Source organism: Symphalangus syndactylus, chromosome 17, assembly GCF_028878055.3.
Source record: "Symphalangus syndactylus isolate Jambi chromosome 17, NHGRI_mSymSyn1-v2.1_pri, whole genome shotgun sequence".
NCBI lineage: Eukaryota > Metazoa > Chordata > Mammalia > Primates > Hylobatidae > Symphalangus > Symphalangus syndactylus.
In genome coordinates, this window is record NC_072439.2 from 95,489,722 (window position 1) to 95,517,382 (window position 27,661).

Consider the following 27,661-nt stretch of genomic DNA (forward strand, 5'->3'; position numbering starts at 1 on the left):
ATTAGCCAGGATGGTCTCAATCTCTCGATCTCCGGACCTAGTGATCCACTCACCTCAGCTTGTCAAAGTGCTGGGATTACAAGCATGAGCCAGTGCACCCGATCCTTTTTTTTTTTTTTTTAAAGACAGCGTCTCGCTCTGTCATCCAGGCTACAATGCAGTGACATGATCAGGGCTCACTGCAGCCTTGGCCTCCTAGGCTCAAGTGATCCTCCCACCTCAGCCTCCCGAGTAGCTGGGACTACAGGCATGTGCCATCAAGCCTGGCTAATTTTTGTTTTTTTTTTTTTTTTTTTTTTTTTTTTTTTGTAGAGGTTGGGTTTTGCCATGTTGGCCAGAGTGGTCTCAAACTGCTGGGGTCAAGCAATCCACCTGCCTCTGCCTCCAAAAATTCTGGGATAACAGGTGTGAGCCACCACACCCAGCCAAGAAATATGTTGTCGTCTTATTGTTGTTCTTCTACATGTAATGTGTCTCTTTTTTATTGTTACTTTTCAAATTTTCTCATTTTCACTAGTTTTAACTAATTTAATTACCATGGTCTTTGGTGTGGTTTTCTTGATGTTTCTTGTGCATGTTACATGTTTCTGATTGAGCTTCATGGCTATGGGCTTATAGTTTTTATCAAATTTGAAAATGTTTCAGCAGATATTTTTAAAAATATGTTTTCAGTCACTGCCCTACCCCTGAGACTCTAATCTATACATTTGATTTGACTGGTTTTGTTTTTTGTTTTGTTTTGTTTTTTCGTTTTTTTGAGACGGAGTCTCACTCTGTTGCCCAGGCTGGAGTGCAGTAGCGCGATCTCAGCTCACTGCAAGCTCCGCCTCCTGGGTTCACGCCATTCTCCTGCCTCAGCCTCCTGAGTAGCTGGGACTACAGGTACCTGCCACCACACGTGGCTAATTTTTTTTGTATATTTAGCAGGGACGGGGTTTCACCGTGTTAGCCAGGATGGTCTCGATCTCCTGACCTTGTGATCCGCCCACCTCGGCCTCCCAAAATGCTGGGATTACAGGCGTGAGCCACCGTGCCCGGCCATGATTTGGCTGTTTTAAGTTGTCCTACAGTTCAGTGATGCTTCTTTCTCTCTCCTGCCCCATTTTTTTTTTCCGTGTGTTTTATTTTGGTTAGTTTTTATTGCTATGACTTCAAGCTCACCAACTTTATCTTATGCAATGTTTAATCTACCATTAATCATATCCACTGAATTTTATCTCAGATAATGTAGTTTTCATCTTTTGAAGTTCAATTTGGGTCTATAAAGTTCAATTTGGGTTTATAACTATATAGACCCAAATTATTTATATGTGTGTGTGTATACACACACACATTTATACACGATTGTCCATGTCTCTAACATGTTCAGTTTTTCGTCTAGTTTCTTGAAAATATGAAATTAAGTCATAATAACTCTGTTAGTGTTTTTGTTTACTACTAATATTGCATCATTTCTGGGTCTGTTTTTTGTTTGTTTGTTTGTTTTTATTTTTGAGAGACAGGATCTCACTGTGTTGCCCAGGTTAGAATGGAGTGGCATGATCATAGCTCGCTGCAACCTTGAATTCCTGAGCTCCAGCGATCCTCCCACCTTAGTCTTCCAAGTAGCTAGGAGACTACAAGCACAGATCACCATGCCTAGCTAGTTTTTTTGGTTATTGTTGTTATTATTATTATTTTAAGTAGAGATGAAGTCTCTATGTTGCCTAGGCTGGTCTTGAACTCCTGGGCTCAAGTGATCCTCCTGCTTCAGTGTCCCAAACAAAGTGCTTGGATCACACATGTAAGCCACCATGCCAGGCCCTAGGTCAGTTTTAGTTGATCAATTTTTTCACCTTATTGTGACTTGTTTTTTTTTCACACCTTGCATGCCTACTATTAATACTTTTTTATTGAGTGCCAGACATTTTGAGTTTTAGCTTGTTGGATGCTGGATATTTTTGTACCCCTATAAATATTCTTTCACTTCTGATCAAGATGCATAAGAAAAACCAGATTTACCCTTACAGATAACCCTTCTTTGTACTCTACCTGATAGATTCATAACTATGAGGCTTTTCATCCTAGAGTTTGGGAACAGGCACTATTCCTAACTCTATGTGAGCCCTGAGCTCTGTTTCAGTAATTCCTTTGTGTTGTTTTTCTCACATACATGCACTGACCAGTATTCAGCTAAAGATTTATGGAGAACTCTCTGAGACTCTTCAGAGTTCTCTCTTTGTGTAATTCTCTGCTCTCAAGTGTTCTGCCCCATGACCTCTAGCTGTCTTGTCCGCATTTAACTCTCAGCTCCATCTTCTCAACTCATGAGAGACCACTGGGCTCTATCTAGGTTCTCCTTCTTTGTGCCCTGGCTTAGAAATCTTCTCCAGGTAGTTAGCTGGGGGCAATGGTAGGGCTCATCTCATTTGTTTCTAGTCTTCTGTCTGTCCTTCACTGTTTAATGTCCAATGCCTTGAGTGCTATCGTTTAATATATTTTGTCTATTTTTCAGTTGTTTTTGCTGTAAGAGTAAATCTGCTTTTTATTACTCATTGATGTGGTTTGGCTGTGTCCCCACCCAAATCTCATCTTGCATTGTAATCCCCATAATCCCCATATGTTGTGGGAGGAACCTGGTGGGAAGTAATTGGATCATGGGGCCAGTTTCCCCCATGCTGTTCTCATGATAGTGAGTGAGTTCTCGTGAGATCTGATGATTTTATAAGTTTCTGGCATTTCCCTTGCTGGCACTTATTCTCTCCTGCTGCCCTGTGAAGAGGTGTCTTCTGCCATGACTGTAAGTATCCTGAGCCTTCCCCATTCATGCAGAACTGTGAGTCAATTAAACCTCTTTTCTTTACAAATTACCCAGTCCCAGATATTTCTTCATAGCAGCATGAGAATGGACTAATTACAGTGAATTGGTGCCAAAGTAGTGGGGCGCTGCTATAAGGATACCCCAAAATGTGGAAGTGACTTTAGAACTGGGTAACAGGCAGAGGTTGGAACAGTTTGGAGGACTCAGAAGAAGAGAGGAAAATGTGGGAAAATTTGGAACTTCCTAGAGACTTGTTAAATGGCTTTGACCAAAATGCTGATAGTGATCTGGACACTGAAGTCCAGGCTAAGCTGGTCTCAGGTGGAGATGAGGAACTTCTTGGGAACTGGAGCAAAGGTGACTCTTGCTGTGCTTTAGCAAAGAGACTGGCAGTATTTTGCCCCTGCCCTAGAGATCTGTGGAACTTTGAACTTGAGAGACATGATTTGGGGCATCTGGCGGAAGAAATATCTAAACAACAAAATGTTCAATAGGAAGCAGAGCATAAAAGTTTGGAAAATTTGCAGCCTGATGATAAGGTAGAAAAGAAAATCCATTTTCTGGGGAGAAATTCAAGCTGGCTGCAGAAATTTGCCACAAGTAATGAGCAGCTTTATGTTAATCACCAAGACAATGGGGAAAATGTCTCCAGGGCATGTCAGATAACTTCATGGCAGCCCCTCCCATCACAGGCTCAGAGGCCTAAGAGGGAAAAATGGTTTTGTGGGCCTGGCCCAGGACACCACTGCTGTGTGCAGCCTAGGGACTTGCTGCCCTGTGTCCCAGCTGCTTCAGCCCCACCTATGGCTAAAAGGGGCCAAGGCACAGCTCAGGCCCTTGCTTCAGAGTATGCAAGCCCCGAGTCTTGGTGGCTTCCATATGGTGTTGAGCCTGTGGGTGCACAGAAGTCAAGAATTGAGGTTTGGGAACCTCTGCTTGATTTCAGAGAACGTCCAGGCAGATGTCTGCTGCAGGGGCCCTCATGGAGAACCTCTGCTAGGGCAGTGTGGAAGGGAAAGTGGGGTTGGAGCTCTGACACAGAGTCCCCACTGGGACACTGCCTAGTGGAGCTGTGAGAAGAGGGCCACTGTCCTCCAGACCCCAGAATTGTAGATCCACCAACAGCTTGCACCATGTGCTTGGAAAAGCTGGACTCAATGCCAGCCCATGAAAGCAGTCACGAGGGGTCTGTATCCTGCAAAGCCACAGGGGCAGAGCTGCTCAAGGCCATGGGAGTCTCCTTCTTGCATCAGCATGACTTGGTTGTGAGACATGAAGTCAAAGGAGATCATTTTGGAACTTTAAGATTTAATGACTGCCCTATTGGATTTCAAATTCACTGTACATATTTGTTCTATTTTTTAGTAATTTCTCTAGGGTTTACAATAAATATGTTTAATTTTTCACAGTCTACTTTCAACTTATATTTTACTACATTATGTATTATGTAAAAACTTTCTAGCAATACACCTGCATTTTTCTTCTCCCACTCTTTGCACTTAGTTGATATACATTCTATTTTGTTAAATATTATAAACTCCACAATATTGCTTCAACAGCCAATGATCTTTTAAGTAAATTAAACAAAAGTAAATAAATCCCTTTATATTTATTTACATAATTATTATTTATGACATTTTAAATTTCTTTGCTTAGATCTGAGTTTCTATCTTTTACTTGTATCCTCCTGCATGAAGTGCTTTCTTTAATATTTTTTGTAGCACATTTCTGCTTATAAGTTTGCTCAACTTTTGTTTAGTGAATGTTGTTATTTTTCCTTTAGTTTTGATATTTTTGCTAGATGTAGACTTCAGAGCTGAGGGGGCATTATTTTCTCATTGTTGTTTTCCTTCTGTACTTTAAAATCCATTTTATTGATTTCTGGCCTTCGTTTTTTCTAAAGAGTTCAGCTGTCATTCATATCATTGTTTCCCTTGTATGTAATGTGCTTTTGTCCTCTAGCTACTTTTAAATTTTTTCTCTGTATTGTTCATTTTCAAGTTTGACCATCCCATGCCTGAATGTAGATCTATGTGTATTTATGTGTATACCATGTGTATTTGTGATTCAACATGTTTACTGAGCACTTTTGATTGGTATTTTAACGGTTTTCACTAACTCTGGGAAATTTTCCAGCCATCACTTCTTTAAATATTTTTCGCTGTTCCATTTCTCACTTCTTCCCCTCTGACATCCTAATTTCATATATGTGAGACTGCCTGGTATTTCGCTACACATCATGGAGAATCTGTTTAATCTTTTTTATCTCTTTAAACTGTTTCAAGTTGAACAATCTCAAATGGCCTATTTTCAAGTTCATTATCCCCTTCTCATGTAGTCTGCAATCTGCTATTAAGCTCATCTAGTAGAATTTTTAATTCTACACATTATTATTTGTGGTTTTGGTAATTCTGCCTGGTTCTTTTTAATTGTTTCCATTTCTCTGCTGAGATTTCCTATATTTTTATTTAAATCACTGAATGTGTTAATAACTTTTACATTTGAAGTCTGATCTGTTAATTCTAACACCTGGATCATCTCAGGGTCTGTTTCTATTGATTGATTTTTTTTTCTTGAATTTAACTGGGTCACATTCTCCTACATCTTCACATGTCTGATAATTTTTTATTGTTTGTTCTGTGACATGGATAATATAGGGAGTCCAGATTTTGTCACCTTCTTTTAAAGGACATTGGATTTTGTTCTTGAAGGCAGTTAAGTGTTTGGAATGTAATTTTGGTGCAGTTAGAGTTGTTTCTTTTCTTTTTGAGAGGGAGTCTATTGTTTTTATTCCTTTTCCCCGCTAATCCCCACATTGATGAAGGGATCTATTTTTGTATTGAGCTTAGTTTTAGAGCTGGCCCTTACTATAAGCCATGGTTCTTCATCTCAAGGTGTAACCTTTTTAGAATCTCAACTGACTCTTCAAAATGCTCTGCTTGGGCCAGAAGTCCAATGTCTCTCAGCAATGCAGGACTTCTGGTTTCTCTGTTCAGCTCCCAGCCCTGCAGCATGTGACCTTTGCTAGGCCTTGTGTATGTGCAGCTGAGTTCTCAGCCACAGACCCACAGTCCATCCCCATGCAGACTTCAGTGGCCTGCTTTTCTGTGCAGTTTCTTCTTTTCTGATATCCCACCCCACAAATTTCAGCCATGTCTGTATCCCAAAGCTTCAATCTCTGCCTCCTTAGCTCTTTTTATTGCAGCAGGAGAATTTCCCCGTGGAAAAAAACTGGGGTGACCATGGAACTCACATCTTATAGTTCACTTCTCTCCCAAATCACATTCGCCTATTGCCTATAGCTCCGTGTCTGAAAACATTTGCCTCATGTGTTTTGTCCCCATTTGTAGTTGTTTAAAGTGAAGGCAAGTCATGTACCAGTTACTATGTCAGGATCAGACACAGAAATCCCCATGTGTTTTTAATTCTTTGCAAGATTAGTCTTCCTGATGATGCAGAGTGGAAGGATACAATTTCTCTTAAACCATTGTAATATTCTTTAACAAGACCCCTTTGCTTAAAGCAAGGAAGTCATGTGTCACTCAACCTTGCTGACTGAATGATTTAACTGAGAAAATTTATAGGGATTAACTAGAAACTGGCCAACATGTACTATAAAAAAAGAGAAGTGGTTGCTTTATTACTAAACAATCTTTTCTGACTGCAAACTCCCAAAAAGGGAGATGTTCAGCATTGGACAGACTTATTCTACTAATTTTCTCTCTTACACCCAGGAAATAAATGTGGTGTTGGACTGCATGGAACCACTGTTTTCCACTATACTCATCACCTTCTGCTGAATCTCTCTTTCTAGGTTAACAGAAAATTGGGCTCTATCTGAAACCTATAAGCACTGAATGTACCTGCAAAAACCTATCTTAGCATAAGTTGTCACTTCGTCACTGCCTAGTGTAAATTAGTCTCATGTGTTACTCTTGCGTTCAGCTCCCTCTTCTTTTACTTCAGAGCACTTAAAATTATTTGTAATTACACATATATGTGTTGCTCATTTTTAGCATCTCCCAATAGATTATAAGCTCTGTGAGGGCAAAAAACCTTGTGTGAAGCCCCAGTCTAGCATAGTGACTGATAAATAAGAGGATCTAAGAATAATTTGTTGGATGAATGATTAAATGAATGAATCCACAAATAAGCAGATCCTTTTGGTATTCGACTAAAATAGAGGAAAACAGAAGGCCTTAAAGTTTAAAAGAGAAATAAATTAGCTCCTAAATACCCATGGTTTTTATTCTTCAAGGCACGAAGGCCTCTTAGCCAGAGATGCCTGTGAGGAGCTACTTTCAATAGGAAACTAAAGAATCAATCACAAGATGTGGCTGTTACTGAGAACTGGCCATGAGAGCATCTGCCCGTTCTGTAGGGGAAGTGTATTAGTCCATTTTCACATTGCTGTAGAGATACTACCTGAGACTGGGTAATTTATGAAGAAAAGAGGTTTAATTGACTCACAGTTCTGCATGGATGGGGAGGCCTCAGGAAACTTACAAACATGGTGGAAGATGAAGGAGAACCAAGCACCTTCTTCACAAGGTGGCAAGAGAGAGAGAAAGAGAGAAAGGCGGGAACTGTCAAACACTTTTTTTTTTTTTTTTTTTTGAGATGGAGTCTCGCTCTGTCACCAGGCTGGAGTGCAGTAGCCCAATCTCAGCCCACTGCAACATCTGCCTCCCAGGTTCAAGCAATTCTCCTGCCTCAGGCTCCCAAGTAGCTGGGACTACAGGCGCATGCCACCACGCCCAGCTAACAATAATAATTTTTTGTGTTTTTGGTAGAGACAGGGTTTCACCATGTTGGCCAGGATGGTCTCGATCTCTTGACTTCGTGATCTGCCTGCCTTGGCCTTCCAAAGTGCTGGGATTACAGGCACGATCTACCGCACCAGGCCTGTCAAACACTTTTAAAGCATCAGATTTCGCCCACCAGGTCCCTCCCTTAACATGGGGATTACAATTCCAGATGAGATTTGGGTGGGGACATAGAACCAAGCCATATCTGGCAGCTATGGTCAAACCAGGCTTTTGTGACACACTAAATTTGGACTCCCCAATTTGTACCCTATAATTTCCCTCCCAACAGTAGCATATTCTAGGAAAGGACTTCCTGCTGTCTCTGAGAGGGCTCAGCATGCATGGATTTTAATGACTCCAGGACACTAAAGGCTCTACATGTGGCCCAGATGACATCTTGTCTTCTCTTGGTTATGGTGGCAAATGAAAACAAGGACAAAGGCAGGGTACTCTTTTTTTTTTTTTTTTTTTTTAGAGACGGAGTCTCGCTCTGTGCAGTGGCGCTATCTCGGCTCACTGCAAGCTCTACCTCCTGGGTTCACGCCATTCTCCTGCCTCAGCCTGCCGAGTAGCTGGGACCACAGACGCCCACCTCCATGCCCAGCTAATTTTAGTAGAGACAGGGTTTCACCGTGTTAACCAAGATGGTCTCGATCTCCTGACCTCGTGATCCGCCCACCTTGTCCTTCCAAAGTGCTGGGATTACAGGCGTGAGCCACTGCGCCCAGCCAAGGCAGGGTACACTTTGACTGAAGGAGCCCTGGACACAGAACGCTAAGGACCATTTGGTGAAAACTTCTCATCTTATGTGTGTGGAAGCTTAGTCTAGAGACCAAGATGGGACAGAATGACTCCTAGATCACATAATGGTAAAAGACGTCATGAGGACTAATTTCCAGAACCTCAACCTTCTAGTTCAGGCTGTATTGTTTATTTGTTTCCCTCCTCTTTACCTTTCCATCCATCCCTGCCAATATACCAGGCTGGGTTTTGTCTTGGATCACCTTAAAAAAAGAGCATGACACTTTCTAATCCAGCATGACAGGACAAAGTCCGAAAAGATGCCTTTCTGTTTTGGCAACACACTCGTAAGTAAGTTTGAAATTTCCAGAGAAATGACACCTCGGTCAAAAGTCCAATGACTGTTTAGAATCAGAAAAGACTACACTGTGAAGTGTGGTAGCAAGGAGCGAGCACTAGCTCAGGAATTTAGAGGCCTGGGCACAGCCTGTTCCTGACCATTGTGTCAACAAGGGGAAGCCCTTTCTTTCTCTGCCTCTTAGTTTCAGCATCCATAAAATTAGAGGCTGGAATAGATAAAGGATAGCATCTCTGCCATTCCATTGTACTTACATGTTGTTCTAAACCAGCAGCACAGTTGGAGGAAATGTATACTGCTACTGTATAGATTTGTAGCATCTGTTTCTGTGTTCTGAGAAACAGAAAAGATCCATATTTCTGAAGAAATACACGTACGAAAGCCTACAGGTGCATCCAAAACAAACAATCTGAAAAGTCTGTTGATGTGGACATGCTAGAGAAATCTACAAAGCTGCTGCCATCCCAAAGGCCATTTCCTTCCACAGAGCAGATGAGCATGAGCTTCCCCAGAAGACCCCTCCAGTGGGGTTTAGGCTATCAGGATTCCACTTCTAGCTTCTCCTCTGATCTGCTGCAAGGCTAGCCAGCTCTCTCTCCTGATGGAGATTAATTTATAAGTTCAAAAAAAAAAGACGGAAACAAACTATTCATAACTATTGTTTGTATCCTAGGATGAGAGTTGAGGTTGAAGACAAGGATATAAAGTTTAAAAACAATGTTTAGGGGGATAAACTGTTGCCAATTCAAGTACTCCATCAAGGATAGTTCTGTATAAAGTTCTTTCAAATCAGATAAGTTATTTAAGCATGATTCTTACAAACATAAGCAGACTCAGCTATGGCAAATGGATCCCTGATAAAACTGGTCATTAATTGTGACCATCACAAAATTGTCAGCCATTCCTGTTCTAATATATCTGACTTTTTATATAATAAGACCTGGCGCAGGCTTGGTGTGGTGGCTTACGCCTGTAATCCCAGCACTTTGGGAGGCCGAGGTGGGTGGATCACGAGGTCAGGAGATCGAGACCATCCTGGCTAACACGGTGAAACCCCGTCTCTACTAAAAATACAAAAAATTAGCCTGGTGTGGTGGTGGGTGCCTGTAGTCCCAGCTACTCGGGAGGCTGAGGCAGGAGAATGGTGTGAATCTGGGAGGCGGAGCTTGCAGTGAGCCGAGATCACACCACTGCACTCCAGCCTGGGCGAGAGTGAGACTCATCTCAAAAAAAAATAAATAAAGACCTGGCGCAGAGGTATTGAATATGCATAACTGAAAATATACAGTGTATACTATCATAAATACAAAAGAACATGTGGGTCTTCACTGTCTCTTCTTACACAGGAATCCAGTAGCTGTCTCACATCTTCATGAGATGTCTGCTAATGTGGGGTTGGAGGCAATGAAGAATGCTGGATAGAATTGACATAAGGGAGTCTTCAGAAGGCAAGGGAAAACATTCTGGGTATAATTAAGGAACCTGGAAATTAACAACTTGATGTCATTAAAAGTTGAGGGGAAAGTGGAATAAGCCCTTTTGTTCATATATGACCATAAAAATATGTTTTTGCATGATTTTGAAATGTCAGTCCTAGTTAGAGTTGGGCTTTTCAAACTGTACTAACTCTCAGACCATATAATGTGATGGAGTTGTTGTAGGATATTCTCAGGGTCTTCTCTGGTCAAGCATTCTCAGAGTTGGGCAGAGGGAACACCTGGCCGTGGCTGCAAAGTGGCCTTCCTAGGACTCCGCCTGCTCCCAGATGAAGCGCTGCTGACCTGCAAGCTCACTGGGCTGCAGACAAGCTGCTGCAGAATCACAAGAAATTGGAAGATCCCTTCAGGATTGGGACACTTCCTCAGCCCAGGGAGTATGTGGATCAGGAACCCAGAGGCAGGGGAGGCCCCCAGAGTCTAGGTAGCCTGCGCTGGAATAACTGGATCCTATCCGCCCCCGCCCCTCTGAGGACATTATTCCAGTCCTTTCCCTATTTTGCATCCTCAATTTCCCCTTCTCCATTAGATCATTGTCAATAGCCTAAATAGAAACCATAAACAATATCCCAAGTGTCCCTTCGATTGTCCTCTTATTTCTCATTTTCCCTGTACTACCAAACACCTTGAGAGATTTGATTTGCCTTCTTTTTTTTTTTTTTTAGAGATGGAGTATCCGTCTGTCGCCCAGGCTGGACTGCAGTGGCCCAATCTCGGCTTACTACAACCTCTGCCTCCTGGGTTCAAGCAATTCTCCTGCCTCAGCCTCTCGAGTAGCTGGGACTACAGGTACACACCACCATACCCGGCTAATTTTTATTGTATTTTAGTAGAGAAGGGGTTTCACCATGTTGCCCAGGCTGATCTCGAACACCTGAGCTCAGGCAATCCGCCTGCCTCAGCCTCCCAAAGTGCTAGGATTACAGGCATGAGCCACCACATCTGGCTGAGAGATTTGCCTTCTCAGGCCATCACCAAATTTCACTTCTCCAACTCTCTCTGGGTCCTGCTATGAGAATTTCCCCCAATCCCCCGCCTCTCTGCCCAAACCGCTCTCATCAAGGCCATCGAGGGGCTCCATCCCATGGTCAGTGCTCACCTCTCATTTGTCTTGACTATCAGTGGCACCTCACCTAACAAATCACTTCCTCTTCTTGAAGTTCTTTTCACTTTGCTTCCCAGGCACCACACTCTCCTGATTTCCTCCTAGTGGGCAGTTCACACTTCTTGGTCTCTTGTGAGCCTTCCTCCTCATCACTCCAGCTGCTCCAGTCCTCTGCACTCACCTCTCTTCTCTCTCTGTACTGGTCCCTGGGAGATCTCATTCTTCTCTTTTTTTTTTTTTTAATTTTCACTGCCCCAGTGAAGGGAGATCATTATTCTTATTAGAATATGCCCCTAGGTTTATATCTTCATTCTTCTTTTGCTGCTGTAACAAATTACTGGCTTAGTGGATTTAGTAGCTTAAAACAACACAGATTTAGTCTCTCATAATTCTGGAGATCAGAAGTCTTACGGGGCTAAAAATCAATGTGCCAGCAGAGCTGGTTTCTTCTGAAGGCACCTGGGGAGAATCCATTCATTGCCTCTTCTAACTTCTAGAGGCTGCCAGTGTTCCTTGGCTTGTGGCTATTGTAACTGTGACCCCTGCTTCTATCATCACACCATCTTTTCCTCTTTTATTCCTCTTGTGTCCTTCTAAGAGCCATAGTGATCACATCTGGATCATTCAGGCTAACCTCAAAGTCCTTAACTTAATCAAACCTGCAGAGTCCCTTTTCCCAAATAAAGTAACACTCATGGGTTCTGGGGGTTAGGGTGGGAACATATTTGGGGGGTCATTATTGGGCCTACCATACCAGCTTGGACTTCTTTCTGTCTTCACACTTGGATACCCAGTTGTCTACTCTGCTACTCTACTGGAATATTTAATAGGTGTCTTAAAACCAACATGATAAATGAGCTGTTTCTCTTGAAGTCTTCTTCATCTCAGTTCATGACAACTCCTTCCTTCTAGCTGTCCAGCCCAAAAACTTTGCTGTCTCCCTTAATTCCTCCATTTTTCTTACATATCACATTCAATTTCAGCAGCAAATTCAATTGTCAGCTCGTCTCAACTCAATGTTGGTGCTTGTCTAGATTATCTCAGGCCCCTCTAAGTGGTCTCGCCGCTTTCTGCACTGCCCCGCTGCAGTCTGTTTTCCACGCAGCAGCCTGAATGATCCTGCTAACACCTAACTCAAATTGTGCTGCTCTTCCTAAACTTCTCCAGTGACTCTCTATTTTACTAATAATACCCACCAGGCCCTACATGACTTGTGCCCCCATCATCTCTCTGCCTTCATCTCGTGCCACTATTTGCTGTGTCCCAGCTACACGGGCGCCTGAGGCATGTCCCTGCTTTGGGGCCTTTGTCCAGCGCCTCTCTCAGATGACCATATAGCTCCCTCTCTCACACCTCTCAAGTGTTTTCTCAAATGTTACTTTCTTATAAGGATTTCCCCAACCTCCATAGATAAAAGTAGGTTCCATATCGTCTCCACACTTCATCTTGCTCTAGCCTCGTTTTCTGCTTTATGTTTCTCCGTGCCTTGTTTCTCTTCCAGTTGTTGCTATCTATCAGTCTACCTATTTTACCTAGTTGTCTTCTCCCTTCACACTGTTTTTCTCCTCTAAACCATACATTCAATGAGGATATGCATTTTTGTTTGCCTCATTTTCTTCTGTAACCAAGAACCATGCCCAGCATATAGTAGGACTCAATAAATATTTGTTGCATGATCGAGGCATTCCCTGTGTAGGTGTACAAGAGGTAAGTGAAATGTGACATTTGCTTCATCTGCTCTTTTATTAAATATATCATTAAATGTTTATTGAGAGTCTTCTCTGAGCCCAATGCCACCAGTTCCTCGAGGAACTCAAGTTGTTGAAAGAGTCATAGAAGTAGCCATCTAATTGGAATACAAAGCCGACTTACAAGTGCTGTAGTGAGAGTTCAACAGGCAGTGGGGCACAGAGGAGGAAGAGAGGTGTTCTGTTTTGCTGGTGGCATTGGGCGATTGGAAGTAGCTTCTTGGAGAAGATGGCATTTGAGCCGTGCCTTGATGAGTTCCTAGTTGTCCTGTAAGCCTCAGGGTCAGTGTGAGAAGTTACAGTTCCTTGACTGTGACTTTAACTCCTGCCAGCCCAAAAGCCAAAGCTTAGGAGGTGCTTTAGCCTCCTCTTCAGCCCCTCAGCCCATTTCAGAGACCTCTGGAGAGAGAATTGAAAAGATCACACTGGCTAAGCAGAGGGCAAGGCTTTCGGTAAGGTCACAGTAGATGGATTGCCTTCACGATGTCATCCTGGGGAGTGTGTGTGGAAAATCTGGGCAGAAGATCAGAGCTTTGGCAGGCAGGGGCACAGGCGGGCCGGGCCATGTGGAAAGCTGGGCCCCAGGGCTCTCTTGTGAGGCAGAAGAGGGTGTCATTCAAGAGCAAGGATAGGGTAACAGGCCTTGCAGCCCTGAATAGCTCCCCTGTCTCTGTCTCCTGGTGGCCTTGAAGTCCATTTGCCCACAAGGGATGGAGGTTTTGTGAAGAAACACATGACTGGTTGCCCCGGCTATCTCAAATCTGACCTTCTGTTCCCATTTCAAACTTTAGAGTGGAGTCTTCTTGTCTTTGTTCTTTGTTTATTATTTTCTTCTTCATTCCCTCCAAATGTCTTAAGAGGCTAAGGCAGAAACAAGTAAAGGAGAGACTTGGTTTTATAGCTGCCTGGTTTGTAACACTCCCCTCTTGCTGATTTCTTGGGATCAGTGGGCTTACCAGTTGGAGCGTGTTTTGAAACTGGGCTACGATGCAGAAGAAGATCCTGTGTCCCTTGACTGTGCAGATGATGGTGGCTGACGAACACCTTCTGGGTGTCTGGCACAACTCTGGACTCTAGACTTGCAAAGGGGTAAAACTGGTGATGGGCCAGGTGGAAGACAGCAATGGCCCGTGGATAGATCCCAGCTCCTGGGATGCTGGCTGAGTCCAGGCCACAGCTGGGGCAGCCCAGGTTGAGGGGCAGCCACAGTGAGGAGGGCTCAGGGGGGCATATAGAAGACCCTGTACTTCATCGTGCCCCCTGGGGTGGGAGTGAGCTGGACACCTTGCTGAAGCCACATGACGTGTGTACATGGGACCCCAGGTTATCGCCTACCCTCAGCCCCACCAAGGGTCCAAGCCCTTTCTCTGGGGAGACAGTGACCATGCTCTAGTCAATAACCCTCAGTTAATCTACTTCCAGCCAGCTATGAAGATGAATAAAGAGAACCTGGACAACTACCCAGGCATGAGCCCAGCACACTGGCTTCAATCATTACTCTGCAGGTGGAGCAGAAAAGTGACCTTCAGCTCACCTCTGTACTCATATCAAATGACAACCGGGGTACTGACCTTCCACTCCTTTGCTTGTGGCAGGGAGGGCTTAAATAAATAACCTACCTTAGGGGAAAAAGGCATAAAACCCATGCCTGTGCCCCACAAAGCTCCCTTCTGTAAGTTAGCTCCTAGACCCAGGTATTCTGAGCTGATGCAGAATTCAGTGTTTTAGAGATGATGAAGCCAAGAGAGGTGGGATGGAGGGAGAGTAGATGACAGCCCAGCTGAGGAAGAAGGGGGAACACTGAGGCCTCTAGAACTCAAAAGGCTGCTGTCATACACCCTGGCTTCGGACTGGCCCATCTCAGTGAACCCCAGGACAGAACTGGCAGTTTTCAGGCTGAGCACAAGTGGGCCCACAACCTCAGTGTTGGTAACTGATTTTAAAGCTGCTAATTTAATCATACAATAAAAACTAATGAAAAACACCAACACAATGAAACAAAAACAGCAAAATCTCTTTTCTTTATAGGATACCATCTCTATCCCTGCCATGATTCTTCTAATTATATCCACCTCCCTTTTTTATGGCTAATTTAGAGCCAGGCTGCCCGGGTTGGCATCCCAACCCTGCCATTTGCTGGCTCACTCGGGGATGGGCAGGTGTCTTAACTTCTCTGTGCCTCAGTGTCCTCATTGGCAGAATGAAGATAATCACAGAATCTACTTTTTAACGATCAAATGAATAAAGATTTTTGGAGTGGTCATAAAATCAGTACTGCAAATGGAGTGGGCATCTCCCATCTCCCACCCACCCCGAGGCCTTCCCTGACTCCTCCAGTCCCGCTGAGCTGCTCTTCCTAAGCGCTCCATCTGTAGGTGTGGAATAATACACTCATGCCTCAGCTCCAGAGAGCCCCCCTCTGTAGGTAAACTCCTAGACCCAAGAGCACGTGGGCTGTGCCTCTGCTGCAGCCCATGCCACCTGTGCTTGGCATTTCTTATGCTGACAGCTCTTCCTGGGCGGGGGGGTTGTCTCACTTATCTCTGTGTCCCCTAAGTCCTCACAGTACCTGGCACACAGAAAAAATGCAGCAAATGCTTGTTAGAAAGAAAATGAAACTCTCTTCTCATCTAATGATTCCAGATATCACCTCTCCCACTTATTTCACAGCAGCTCTGGGAGCACAGCAGAGCTGGGATTATCTCCACCTTCAGAGGCCCAGAAAGGAGAGTGCAAGGTTCCGTGAGTGGCTGGTGAAGGCACAGACGCAGGCCTCAGTTCAGAAACTTCTCACTTAGTTGGCCTTTCCTCTTAACACTTTTTGTCATTTCTTGTTCTAGTAGTTGCGTGCATCTCCTGACTTATTCTAGCCACCTCAGTGTGTCCTGTGTATAAGAGATATAACTTAGTGCCTGGAAGCCCAGCAAGCCAGGGGCTTGGAGATGAACTGGCTTGTCCTCTGGGCCCTGGGCCACTGCCTGCTCTCAGAACAAAGCTTCAAGCAGCCTGGACAACATAGCAGGACCCTGTCTCTACAAACAAATTTTTAAAAATGAGCAGGCATGACAGTGCATGCCTATAGTCCCAGCTACTCAGGAGGCTGAGGTGGGAGGATCACTTGAGCCCAGGAGGTTGAGGCTGCAGTGAGCCAAGACCACACCACTGCACTCCAGGAGGGTCAACAGAGTAAGATCCTGTCAAAAAAGAAAACGCTGTGAGAGCTGTGAGCCAGCCATTTGGACCCAGCTGCTCTGATGTCACTATGCCAAAATATCCTCAAAAAGCAGACAATCTGCAACAGACATCCCAGCCCTTACCCCTCCTTGAGCCTCCCTTGCCCACTCTACAGCCCCCAGGGGATGCAGTGGGGGTTACTGTGGTAGCTATTACTTGATAATTGAGAAGAAAACAAGCAAAAATAAGTGCTCTTTTTTTTTTCTCTTTTGGCTGCATTGAAATGCTTCTGGCTTCCAAATGGCCACATGGAGAAGCCTGGGACTCCCCTCAGATGCAACTTGTCTCTGTTTCTGGCTCCTGGGGGCTGTAGAGCTGAGTCAGCATCATCAGCTGTATGGGGAGAGGCTGCTATTGAATCTTGTGATCGGCGCCCGAGGGAGAGCTGGAGTAATAGTGATTCACAAGTACACATCAGCTATCACCTTACAAATCACGTTCTCATCCATTATTCATTTGACCTTCACAGTTCTCTGGCTAGGTCAGCAGGATATTACAAGGAGCAAAAATGGATTTTAAAAATCTCAGTAAGCTGAGATTGGCTGTGACTTTAAGCAGAAGCCCTGGTGTGAAAAGTACGGCATAGGGATCTAATACAGCCCATGGTGAAGATGGTGGAGTTAATCCAAAAAACAAAACATAATCTGGTGCAGCCCGCACACCTGGTTCCTTTCTAGTCCTGCAGACTGCATGAACTTGGACAAAGCACAACCCCCGCTGGACCTCAGTTTTTCTGTCTGCAAAATGAGGTTGATGAGCTCCAAGTTCTAGCCTAGTGATTATATAGTTCAGATTTTTGTCCCCACCCAAATCTCACCATAAATTGTAATCCCCAGTGCTGGAGGTGGGGCCTGGTGGGAGGTGTTTGGATCCTAGGAGTGGATCCCTCATGGCTTGGTGCTGTCTTCACAATACTGAGTGAGTAATCTTGAGATCTGGTTGTGTAAGTGTGTGGCAGGCCCCCCCCTACCCCGACAACCTGCCCCTGCTTTCACCACGTGATGTGTCTGCTTCCGCTTTGCCTTCCACCATGAGAGTAAGCTTCCTGAGGCCTCCCTGGAAGCCAAGCAGGTGCCAGCACTATGCTGCCTGAAGAGCCTGCAGAATCATGAACCAATTAAATATCTTTTCTTTATAAATTACCCAGTCTCAGATGTTTGTTTACAGCAATGTAAGAACCACCTTACATTGTATACATGTAAGAGCTATTTGGATGAGGCTATATTAAGACAGAAGGGTGAGGAGACACCTCCCCACTTCTCCCTCAACACACCCATATACCCTGAAGCGGGGGCAAATGCCATTAAAAAACCAACAAGTCCACGAACGTGTCTTCAGTTGTGAGCAAATCAGCAGACAATACCTGCCTGAAGTGTCTGATCCGAACTTCATTGTGTGATTTTCTTTTTACATTGACAGCTCCTGTGCTCATGCGGTTCTCCAAGAACCTCGAAAGAGTTGTAACAAGACGGAGTGTGCCCAGAGGACCCGGTGGTGCTTGCACATTTTGTCTTTTTTGGTGTGACCTCAGAAAGTGATGATCCTTTCATTTTCTGGTTGGCAGCAGAGGGAGAGGGGCAAGGGGCCGCCTGCTTCACTCCAGTCAGAGCCAAGGATTGGCAGTAGATGACCTCTTCTTTCTAGATCCTCTGCTTCTTAGTAGTAGCAGGCTGCCCTGTTTCCGTGTTAAACTCTGCTCAGGGCAGCAAGTGTGGTAAAGCCACTGTATACATCAACTCTTTTTTTTTTTTTTCTTTTTTTTTTGAGGCAGAGTTTTTCTCTTGTTGCCCAGGCTGGAGTGCAATGGTGCAATCTCGGCTCACTGCAACCTCCGCCTCCCAGATTCAAGCAATTCTCCTGCCTCAGCCTCTCGAGTAGCTGGGATTACAGGCACCCCCCACCACACTTGGCTAATTTTTTGTATTTCTAATAGAGACGGGGTTTTGCCATATTGGCCAGGCTGGTCTCGAACACCTGACCTCAGGCCTCCCAAAGTGCCCGCCTCAGCCTCCCAAAGTGATAGGATTACAGGCACGAGCCACAGCGCCCGGCCTACATCAACTCTTAATTGTGTTGTGAATTGTATTTGTGGATTACATACATATCCTTGAAAGCAAAAAATAAATGGAAGCTCAATCAATCATTTTGCCATGCTCAAAATGTACAGCTGATATTGTGAAGTGCTAAACCCTGTGGAAATGACAGTTGTCATCAGTTCAATGAACAAAATATAAGATTGAAAAACAGGACTTTCGACATGTGTTTACCATCAATTGATGTGAACCGAACAGCCGTATATCTCTTTTTACTGGGCTGAAACTGACTCCTGTCACAGGAAGAATGGGAAAAAGTTTGATTTTGCTTGAAAAAAATAACATTATGAAAGCTAAAACTCATGATTTTAGAAAATGTAATATCATCTATTTAAAACAAATATGGTTTATTACAGCATTATATTGCAATAATGTTGGAGACATAATTTATTAAAATGAAAATGTATGGAGTAAGCAAAATTGAATTAATTGCTTCTGAACGTAATGTTGTTTTCTTAAACTGAACGAAATGTTTTGAGTCTTTATTCATGCTTTTTTGTAGCCCTTTCAGACATTTAACTAATATATATTAGTGAAATAGAGAAACCAATATAAATTAGTGAAATTAATATTTGTTATATCTCAAATGGATATAAAATAGGTATTTTAACTAGGTTAATAGAATTTAAAAATTCTGTAAGAGGTATTTGTTTTGAATTATAGATCCTAGAAAATGGAATTGTTTTAATCATCTTATTTGTATGTGTTGAACTTTAAGAATGTCTCAATGCAGGAAAAAAAGAGAGGTTTTTATTGTGGCTCCTAAAATTTAGAACACAGATTATTGTAGAAGTTCTCACAACTGCCTAAAAGGAGTATATGTTTTGAAAGAATAACAGAAAGAAAAAGAAAGAACAAGGCAAAAAGAGTCAGCCCTTGGTGAGGAGGCTTTGAGGAGCCTTGTGGGTCTGGGTAGGCAGACAGTGGGGGCTGGGGGTGGTGCATTCCCCGTGCAGCCTGACAATGCGACGCAGAGCCCTGCCCTCCAAACAGCAGCACAAATGACAGAAGCCATCAGCCGCAGTCCATTTTCCACTGACAAGGCTTCTTAAAATAAGGTGGTTCAAAGCGCAGGAACCCAAACACTGGGGCACAGTGAGTGAAGCTCACAGGTCCTGCACCTGCTGCTGGCGTCTGTTACAGTTCATTTCTTTTGTGTGACAGGTAGAAAGGGCACTCTATATAAACTCTGCACTTGCCTAGGAATCTCTCCTCTACAATCGGCAGCCAGTACTTCACGAGTCTGGAGGGAGAGGGAGAGGCAAGCAAGGTTAATGATGTGCCTAAGGTCACGGGAAAAGTAAGTGGAGAAATATGAGCAGCCTCCCAGACCTTGGGCCTGTCTCCCTCCCATTTCTGTGTTGTGACACACAATGCAACCGATGAAGGGACGGTTCTCCATTTATCATCCTTTCCAACAAGTGGAAAAATTGCTTTGCTGAGACAGTGACCAATTTCTTTCTAAAGCATTCAGTATACAAGACCTCCTAAAAGTACCTATGTAAATGGAACCCACGTCTTCCTTTTCTTTTCTTCTTCTGATTATTGTGGTGTTGGTTGTTCCTAATATAAGTATTATTTTAGGCTTTCTCTTACCACAGCTGTTTAAACCACAAAGACCCTCTAGGCTTCTGATTTTGAGGTCATGGAGGCCACTCCTTCCCCAAATTCTGATCTGCGAAGGCATCAGAGGAGAATGGCCCTGAGAAGCAGTGGGCGGGATCCCAACCTTGGCTAGGTTTACAGTGCTGTTGAAGGGGCTGATGGTGGCTACTATTTGTTTTTATCGTCTCTCGCTCTCTAATAATTCCCTCCAAGTTCGACACTTAAAATAAGGTCCTCGTAAACTCCTTCAGCTTGAGAGTTTCTAGGAAAGGGAATGTTAATTTTGTTGACAAATTTCAGTATCCCAAAGCCCCAGGTCTTAATTCATTGCGCAAACTCTCGGTCCTGAGCCTGCATACTCCCCTTGTGCCCCTAATTAGTCTTGTCATGAGCCCCTAGGCTGTTGTCTTAAACACAGCCCTATGTCCTGGGAGCCAAAGGGCGCTTTGGGGTGAGTAGTGCTGTATTTGTGTATATTTTTAAAAAATAGTCATCGCTCCTCTTGCTGTGGCCTCCATCATTTTTCCGTAGAGGTGTTGCCATAGAGATGTTGTCTGATCCATCTCTATTGATATCACCCGTTAAAGGGGCCCCTGAATAGGCACTGAGGTAGGTAAATGTATGCAGTGACATTGAGCGGATGATTCTATTCTGAAAAATTCCTGCACCATTTGTTTCTGTGCTTGTCTGAGGGCCGGGACACGGTGTTGGGTTTTGTTGCACGTGCGCTCTTCACAGGCCCAGAGTTAATGCAAGCCTTGTTTGAAACCACTGAAGCAGAAATTTCTCTGCTGCCAGGACAAAAGCTTCACAGGCCACCTCGGGGGCTGCTTTGGGAAGGCCGTGTCTCCGGGGCTCCCAAAGGAAATGGGAGATAACCGGGAGCAGGGAGGAGCACCTCAAATTCCCCCAGCCCTCCTAGACTGTCTGGACACATCTGGCCCCCTCTCTTCTAGGGAAGTGCTGGCCTCTCCAATCAGAGGTTTTGATATAATTTGTCCTTTTCCAGCCCGTTGAGAGAAATCGTCTGAAAGATGGGCGTGCTTTTCTGTCCGTGGTAATAAGTGTGTATTTGTACATCTTCTCTGCATCTTTTCTGTCTCACATCATGGGGGAGGAGCTCTCTTGTAAACCACAGTCACAGTTACGCTGATTCTCACCTTTACGTTTAAACCAAATGATACCACGTTCTCTTCCTACTCTGAGAAAAAGAAAGGGAGGAAGAAAAGACACAAGGGGGGAAGGATTTATTGAATGCCCTGTGTCCTGAAATAGTGTCGGGGACTTGGTAAGTCATAATAAACAAATTTTATTGAAAAAATGAACAAGGAACTATTTAAAGCCAAGCATTGTGCTAGGAGTTTCCAAAAGTATTTTCTGTATTCTTCTCAGCTCTGCGACACAGGAGTTATTAGCCCCTTTTTACAAAAAGATTGAGTGACTTACCCAAGACCACACAGAAGAGAAGCAGTGGCCCCTGGACTGGAATTTGGGTCTTTTTCCCAGACTCCTGCAGCTCTGCCCCAACTCTATTTGGTGACCTCTGCCCGTGGGCCGGTGCTGTGGGAGGTAGGACTGCTTTCTCACTTCTGGGCACGAGGGTAGAGTGGATGGGGCTCCACTTTCCCCATGCTCCTTGCTCCGACCCCTGTTCTTGTCCATTTGGCCGTGGCCAGCCCCTGCCTGGTGTTAGCAGCATCGTAGAACAGAGGCTCATGAGGACAAAAGCAGAAACTGCAAAGTTAAGGACATTTCCTGAGCCTCGAGATCAGGTCCAGGGTGGTTTTTGTAACAGCGGTTCTGGCCCCCAGATGTCTGTTTCTTTGTCAAGTTGCCCCATGTGTGGGTCATGTCCACTGAAGGCTTAGCAGGAAGGCAGGGGATAAGGTTTTTTTTTTTCTTTTGGAACTGGGGCATGTGGATTTTGGATATGGAACTTCAGTGTTCATTCATCCTTTCATTCACTCACTCCTAACTTCATTACTTCATTTATTCATTCATATACTCAATCCACTCTATGTAGGACATGAGCCAGGCACAGATGTCCAGCATGAAGCGTGCAGAAATGAGTAAGGTAGGGGCCCTATTTCCCATACACTAACAAATGTTTAATAATAGCACCAAAAATAACAACAGTTAACAGCCTATCATTTACAGAATGCCCTCACAGCTCTCATCCAATCTTCACCGCATAAATTGTGGTAGGAACTATTGCTAAATGGATTTCACAGATGAGGAAAACAGCACTCAGAGTCGGCCAAAAAGTCAGTAAGTGGCTGGGGGTGAGTTTGGACCCCAGTCCTTTGATCCCAGGTCCTGTGTGCTTTTGAGTAACCCCAGAGTGAAGGAGCGCCTCTGCATTTCTCTGTCTGCCACTTTCTGAGCAAGGAGTCAGCCCGTTTTGGATAATGAAACCACCTAAACCCACTCTGTTTGACTCCTTCTAATAGGGGGAAAGGGTGGCATTTCGCATAACTCTTCAGAAGAGGCTGCTTTGTTTATGTTCTTGGGAGTTCACAAGTGGGTTGCAAGGGTCCCTCTATTTTGGACTAAAGTCGTGATTTTCAACTTTGTCTGTACATTGGAAGCTTGCAAACACCCAGGCATGGGCCCCATCCCAGAGATGGTGATTCACTGGCTTGAGACGGGGTCCAGGCAGTGTGTTTTTCTCTCCACATCCATTCTGAGCTAGGGTGTTCCTTGGCCCTACTCAAAATGCTCAGTTTTGGCCTGTTCTGCAAATGTCTTCTGACTGGAAGGGAATGCTGAGAGGAGGGAGGTGTATGCCCCAGCAGCTGTCCGGCCTTAAGGGAACTCATGCCCTGCCAGGCACCATGCTAAAGTGGAGGGTCCCTCATGGACGGCCTGGTGGACACTGCAGGTTAACATCTAACTAGCAGTACTCTGGGAAGCAGGTCTAATGTCTGACGTTAAGGGTTGCCTTCAGTGGCCCAGAAAATTCCTGTTAAATTGGAAAATATGATGTCACTGCTATCCTGTACAATACTTACAGGGGTAATGACACTGTGTCGGGGAGAGGAGGCATGAGAATGGAAAAGACAGACCACTTCTTTGCATAGGGCTCCCAGTCTGGAGGAAAAATACATACAGAGATCATTTCAATAGAATGGGACATGGGGAATGGGGACCGACTCTGCCTACAGAGGTGCAGGAAGGATGAACCACAGAGATGTCCATGATTTGGTTTTGAAGAGAGGGTTGGATTTTTCCTGGCGCGACTGTGGGAGGTGCTTTGCAAATGGAAGGCACAGCAAGAACAAAGGCAAATGGTGCTCAGGAAAAGCGAGACATCCAGCAGGACCAGAGGGGGAAAGGTGAAGCTAAGCCTAGAAGGTTGCAGCTTTGCAGCTTTATTCTAGAGTCGAGAAAGAACTGGGAAAGGATTTCAAGCCAGAGAATGACAAGGTCTGTGTCTTGGGAAGAGCAGTTGTGCAGTAATGTGGAGAATGCACTGGGCTTACAGTGATTCCAGTGAGCCACGGAGATTGAAGGGAGAGAGACTAATTCAAGCTATCGCAGGGCCAGAACTGGGTGGTGGCTGAAGGTTGGAGAGAAGAGGCCAGAGGAGGATGCTCATGTCAAGCCCCTTGGAAAGGAGAGAATGGGACTATTTATAATGAATTAGCAGCCAGCAGCCGCTCCTGTCAGTGCTGTTAGAAAACTGGCCTTTGACCTCGGAAGGGTCCATCCTCCAACTGCCACTCCCTGGCTCACTGCAGAGTCATGCAAGGTGATGCTCCCCCGTAACTGTGGTCTCCATGCATCTCAGGTTCTAGCCCCTCGCTCCCTATGGGGGTTAATCTGCATCTGAACGTACTGGTGCAGGCATTCTCACATGTGGGGCCTTAAATATTAGAGTCTCTCTTGCTGACCAAATGCTCCGGGCTCCCCAGGGCTGAGAGCTATTAGGGAAACAAAGAAAAGCCCTTTTAATTAGGCTCTCTGCATTTCACTGCAGGAGAGGGAGGAGGGGCGCAAGAGGCCCAGTTGTTCTGGTGATTAGATAGAACAGGGGAGAAGTTTAAAACATCTGGGTGTATTTATACCTCCAAAGCCATGACTGAAACACATGAGGATTCAAAGGAGCTGAGCCTTCCACTGGGCTTTTGTTTACGTTTATCAGCAGATGCCTGGGAGGATCCAAGGTTGATGGAAAGTCTCAGGGGCAGCCCTTCCTCAGTCTCTGGAGACACTCGCCTACCCCTCCCCTTCCTGCCAGAGCCCAGGCCTGGGGAAGAGAGGAGGGAGACTTATTATTCTGGAAAGTTACATTTATAGTGTTGTTCAGCACACCACTTAAAAAAATTTTATTTCAGGTTTAGGGATACATGTGCGGGTTTGTTACGTAGGTAACTCGCATGTCTCAGGGGTTTGGTGTACAAATTGTTTTGCATCCAGGTACTAAGCATAGTACCCGTTGTTTCGCATCCGGGCACTAAGCATAGTACCTGTTGTTTTGCATCCAGGCACTAAGCATAGTACCTGTTGTTTCGCATCCAGGTACTAAGCGTAGTATCTAATAGGTAGTTTTATGATCCTAACCACTTTGTTTCTTAACCAAGTATCCCACTTTATACCCAGCAGGCACACTGAGGGCATGGGAACTAGCAGACCGATCTCCAGCAGGTTTAAGACTTGCAGTTAAGAACTGTGTTAAAACTCACAACCAATTTTCTGTAATACGTAAATGCATATCCTTAAAAAAAGGCGGAGAGAAGGAGCAATGAGTGTTTATAGAGATTTGTCCTCAGTAGTCACTGGCAAATTCAAACGGAAGACTGTAGATGAAGACAAAGATCTCAGTGGTCTCTGTTTTGCAGCATCTGGCAAAATTCAGGTGTCATTGAGACTCTGGAGTGGTTGAATGTCCTTTTATACAAGTTATGACTAGTGTAAGCTATTAGAAAAAAATGTCAATAAAAGAAGGCAAGATTCTTCTCCTTTGATCAAAAGCCCAGTGCGGATCTTCTAGAAAAGTCACCTCTATGCAAATCCTCTCACCCTGAAAGCCACAGAGGACAGGAAGCCCTTCCCCTGGCTGATGTCACACTTTTTTTTTCTGAGAAAGACTAGCGTTTAGAACAAATTGTGCCGTTTGAGAGAAGACAGGGATAGAACAGAAACCGTCAAGCTTTAATTTCCCTGCTAATTAATGGTTGATCATCTATCCTTTTATGATTCTTGACCCCAGAAGGAAAATTTATTAGTGCTTTTAGATTTTGCACAGTCGTGCTAAATGAGGCATGTAATGCATTAATTTAGTGCCTCGTTAGCATAAGCAGGGCCTCCCCAGCTCCCCCCAGCCATTTCCCATGGAAGGTTTCTCCGGAGCTGTGGGGAACTTATCTAGCACAGGAATGGAATATTTGGCTCTGGTGTCTGAGAGGCTATAGCCAAGGTAGGGGCTTGCGCTACCCACCCTGGGGGATTCAAACATCAGACCTGTCTCTCATTTTAATGAGAACATTTAAATCCTGAAGGCTTCAAGCCGCTTCACACCAGTCCTCATCTTACAGAAGGCTCAGTCTGTGCAGCTGCTTTTCAGCATCTCAGTCCTACCCCTCAAACCAAAAAATGAAAACTTAACCCTAGGAGGGGATTTCTGTTGGTTGGGATAGTGAACTGTTGGTGTCCTAGCTGATTCAGGTCGTATTCAGCACAGGCATTTAGCCTAGATATTTACCTGGAATAGATGCCAGCTCAGTAAATGCCCAGGTTTGCTGCAGGTACGTTTAAAACCCTGCAAAGGATGCTTCAAGTTGATGCAATCCAGCACCCTGTGTTTTAATGGAGGCAGAGAAATGTGGAGAAGTTTGCTGGGCAGGGAGCAGGGACTCTGCTCTGACTCTGCCGCCAACACCCTTGGGAACTGTGGAAAGGCACTTGCCCTTTTGGACCTCTGCCCTCCCATCTGTTAAACAATCTGTAAATCTCATGTCTAAGGTCCCTTCCGGTTTTGACATTCCATCATTCAGCATGTTGGGAATGCCAGGGGCAGACTGGGTGAAAGAGAAAGTCTATCTCTTTGGGCAAACCTATTTTTAGAAACATAACCCAAGAAGATAATTAGATGTACACATGAAAATAAGGTATTGGCCGGGCGCGTTGGCTCACGCTTGTAATCCCAGCACTTTGGGAGGCCGAGGCGGGCGGATCATGAGGTCAGGAGATCGAGACCACGGTGAAACCCCGTCTCTACTAAAAATACAAAAAAAAAATTAGCCGGGCGTGGTGGCGGGCGCCTGTAGTCCCAGCTACTCGGAGAGGCTGAGGCAGGAGAATGGTGTGAACCCGGGAGGCGGAGCTTGCAGTGAGCCGAGATTGTGCCACTGCACTCCAGCCTGGGCGACAGAGCGAGACTCCGTCTCAAAAAAAAAAAAAAGAAAATAAGGTATTTATGAGATTATAAAAGACTGGTTAAATAAAATATAGTTTATCTATATGACACAATCCTGTGAAACCATTAACAATAACACCATAGAATAGTACAGGCATGGAAAGACATTCATAATATTTTGTTACGCAAAAATCCAGGGCTTTTAAAAAAGACTTCACACAGGATAATAGTTTTGCAAAAATATATCCAAAAAATATGCCTAGAAAGAGATCTGAGGGGATCTACACCAAACTGTTAATATCTATCTTGGGTAGTAGGGTTTTAGGAGATATTTGTCTTTTTAATAATTTTCTGTATTTCCAATACAGAAAATGAACGTGTATCATTCTTAGAAAAAATACAAATGTGTATCATTCTTGGAAATTTACTTAAAATGAATGTGTATCATTCTTAGAAAAAAATTATTTAAAAGAAACAAAATTTTGGTCTGAAATATGTGTATTCTTTTCACATCTCATTTTTCAGATACATGAAATGGCAGCTACGAAACATCTTAAAAGGTCAGAAAATAAATGATTGGTTGGCTCGAGGTCAGCCAACAATAAAAAATGTGGATGATCAAAACAGTTTGACATATATACAATGCTAGGTGAGTTAATTTTATTAAGGCTGAAGAGAAAAAAATGTATAAAGGTTTTCAAATGAAGAACCTGGCTGGACTGGCATGTGTCCTTACTATGATCCCAGCGTGTCCATCTTGCAGAGGGTTTAAAGATGATCCACATCAGCCCCCACATTATACAGACAGGAAAGGCACTTGCTCCAGGTCTGGGAACTGTTTACAGCAAAGCCAGGACTAGAACCCTGTGTCCAGCTCCAGCTCCCGTCTCAGGGCCAAAGCTACAAGGACACCCACCCTCTCCGTGTGACCATGGAGGATGCCGTGGCTGAGATTTCCTTCCTGGAGCGCTCTAGGTGTGCATTCTCATGGCTCACGTTACTTTCTTCTCGATGGTGGTCTTTGGCTCTGGAATGTGATCTCCTTGGAGATGGACATGGCACTAGGCCTGCGGATCCTGTCTGGAGTGGGCAGAGCTTCTTCCAGAATACCAGGGCTTCCTGCCACGTTCTCTTCACTGCATGGCAGTTTGTCTGTGTTCTCTGAAGTACTCTTCTGGGTTAATTTGCCCTAAGGGAGGAGAGCAGAGATTGGAAAAGTCAAAATATTAGATTATGTGAATATCACTTATAAGTTACTTGGAAATTCAATTCTACCACTATCCCCTGAGAATGTCCTCACTGCTGGGAACTGTCC

The 27,661-nt window shown here is 44.4% G+C and overlaps 2 long non-coding RNA genes across 4 annotated transcripts in view; one reads left to right on the plus strand and one right to left on the minus strand.

The window, feature by feature from the left end:
• Positions 1-12,337, plus strand: part of LOC134733191 (uncharacterized) — a 51,946-nt gene extending 39,609 nt beyond the window's left edge. Inside the window, exon 3 of the long non-coding RNA XR_010116717.1 lies at positions 10,869-12,337. This is a non-coding gene — a long non-coding RNA (uncharacterized lncRNA). The remainder of the gene's footprint in view (positions 1-10,868) is intronic.
• Positions 12,338-26,991: 14,654 nt separating this feature from the next.
• LOC134733188 (uncharacterized) overlaps positions 26,992-27,661 on the minus strand; it is a 52,261-nt gene continuing 51,591 nt past the window's right edge. For all 3 annotated transcript variants that reach the window (XR_010116711.1, XR_010116712.1, XR_010116709.1), the window contains one exon: positions 26,992-27,535. This is a non-coding gene — a long non-coding RNA (uncharacterized lncRNA). The remainder of the gene's footprint in view (positions 27,536-27,661) is intronic.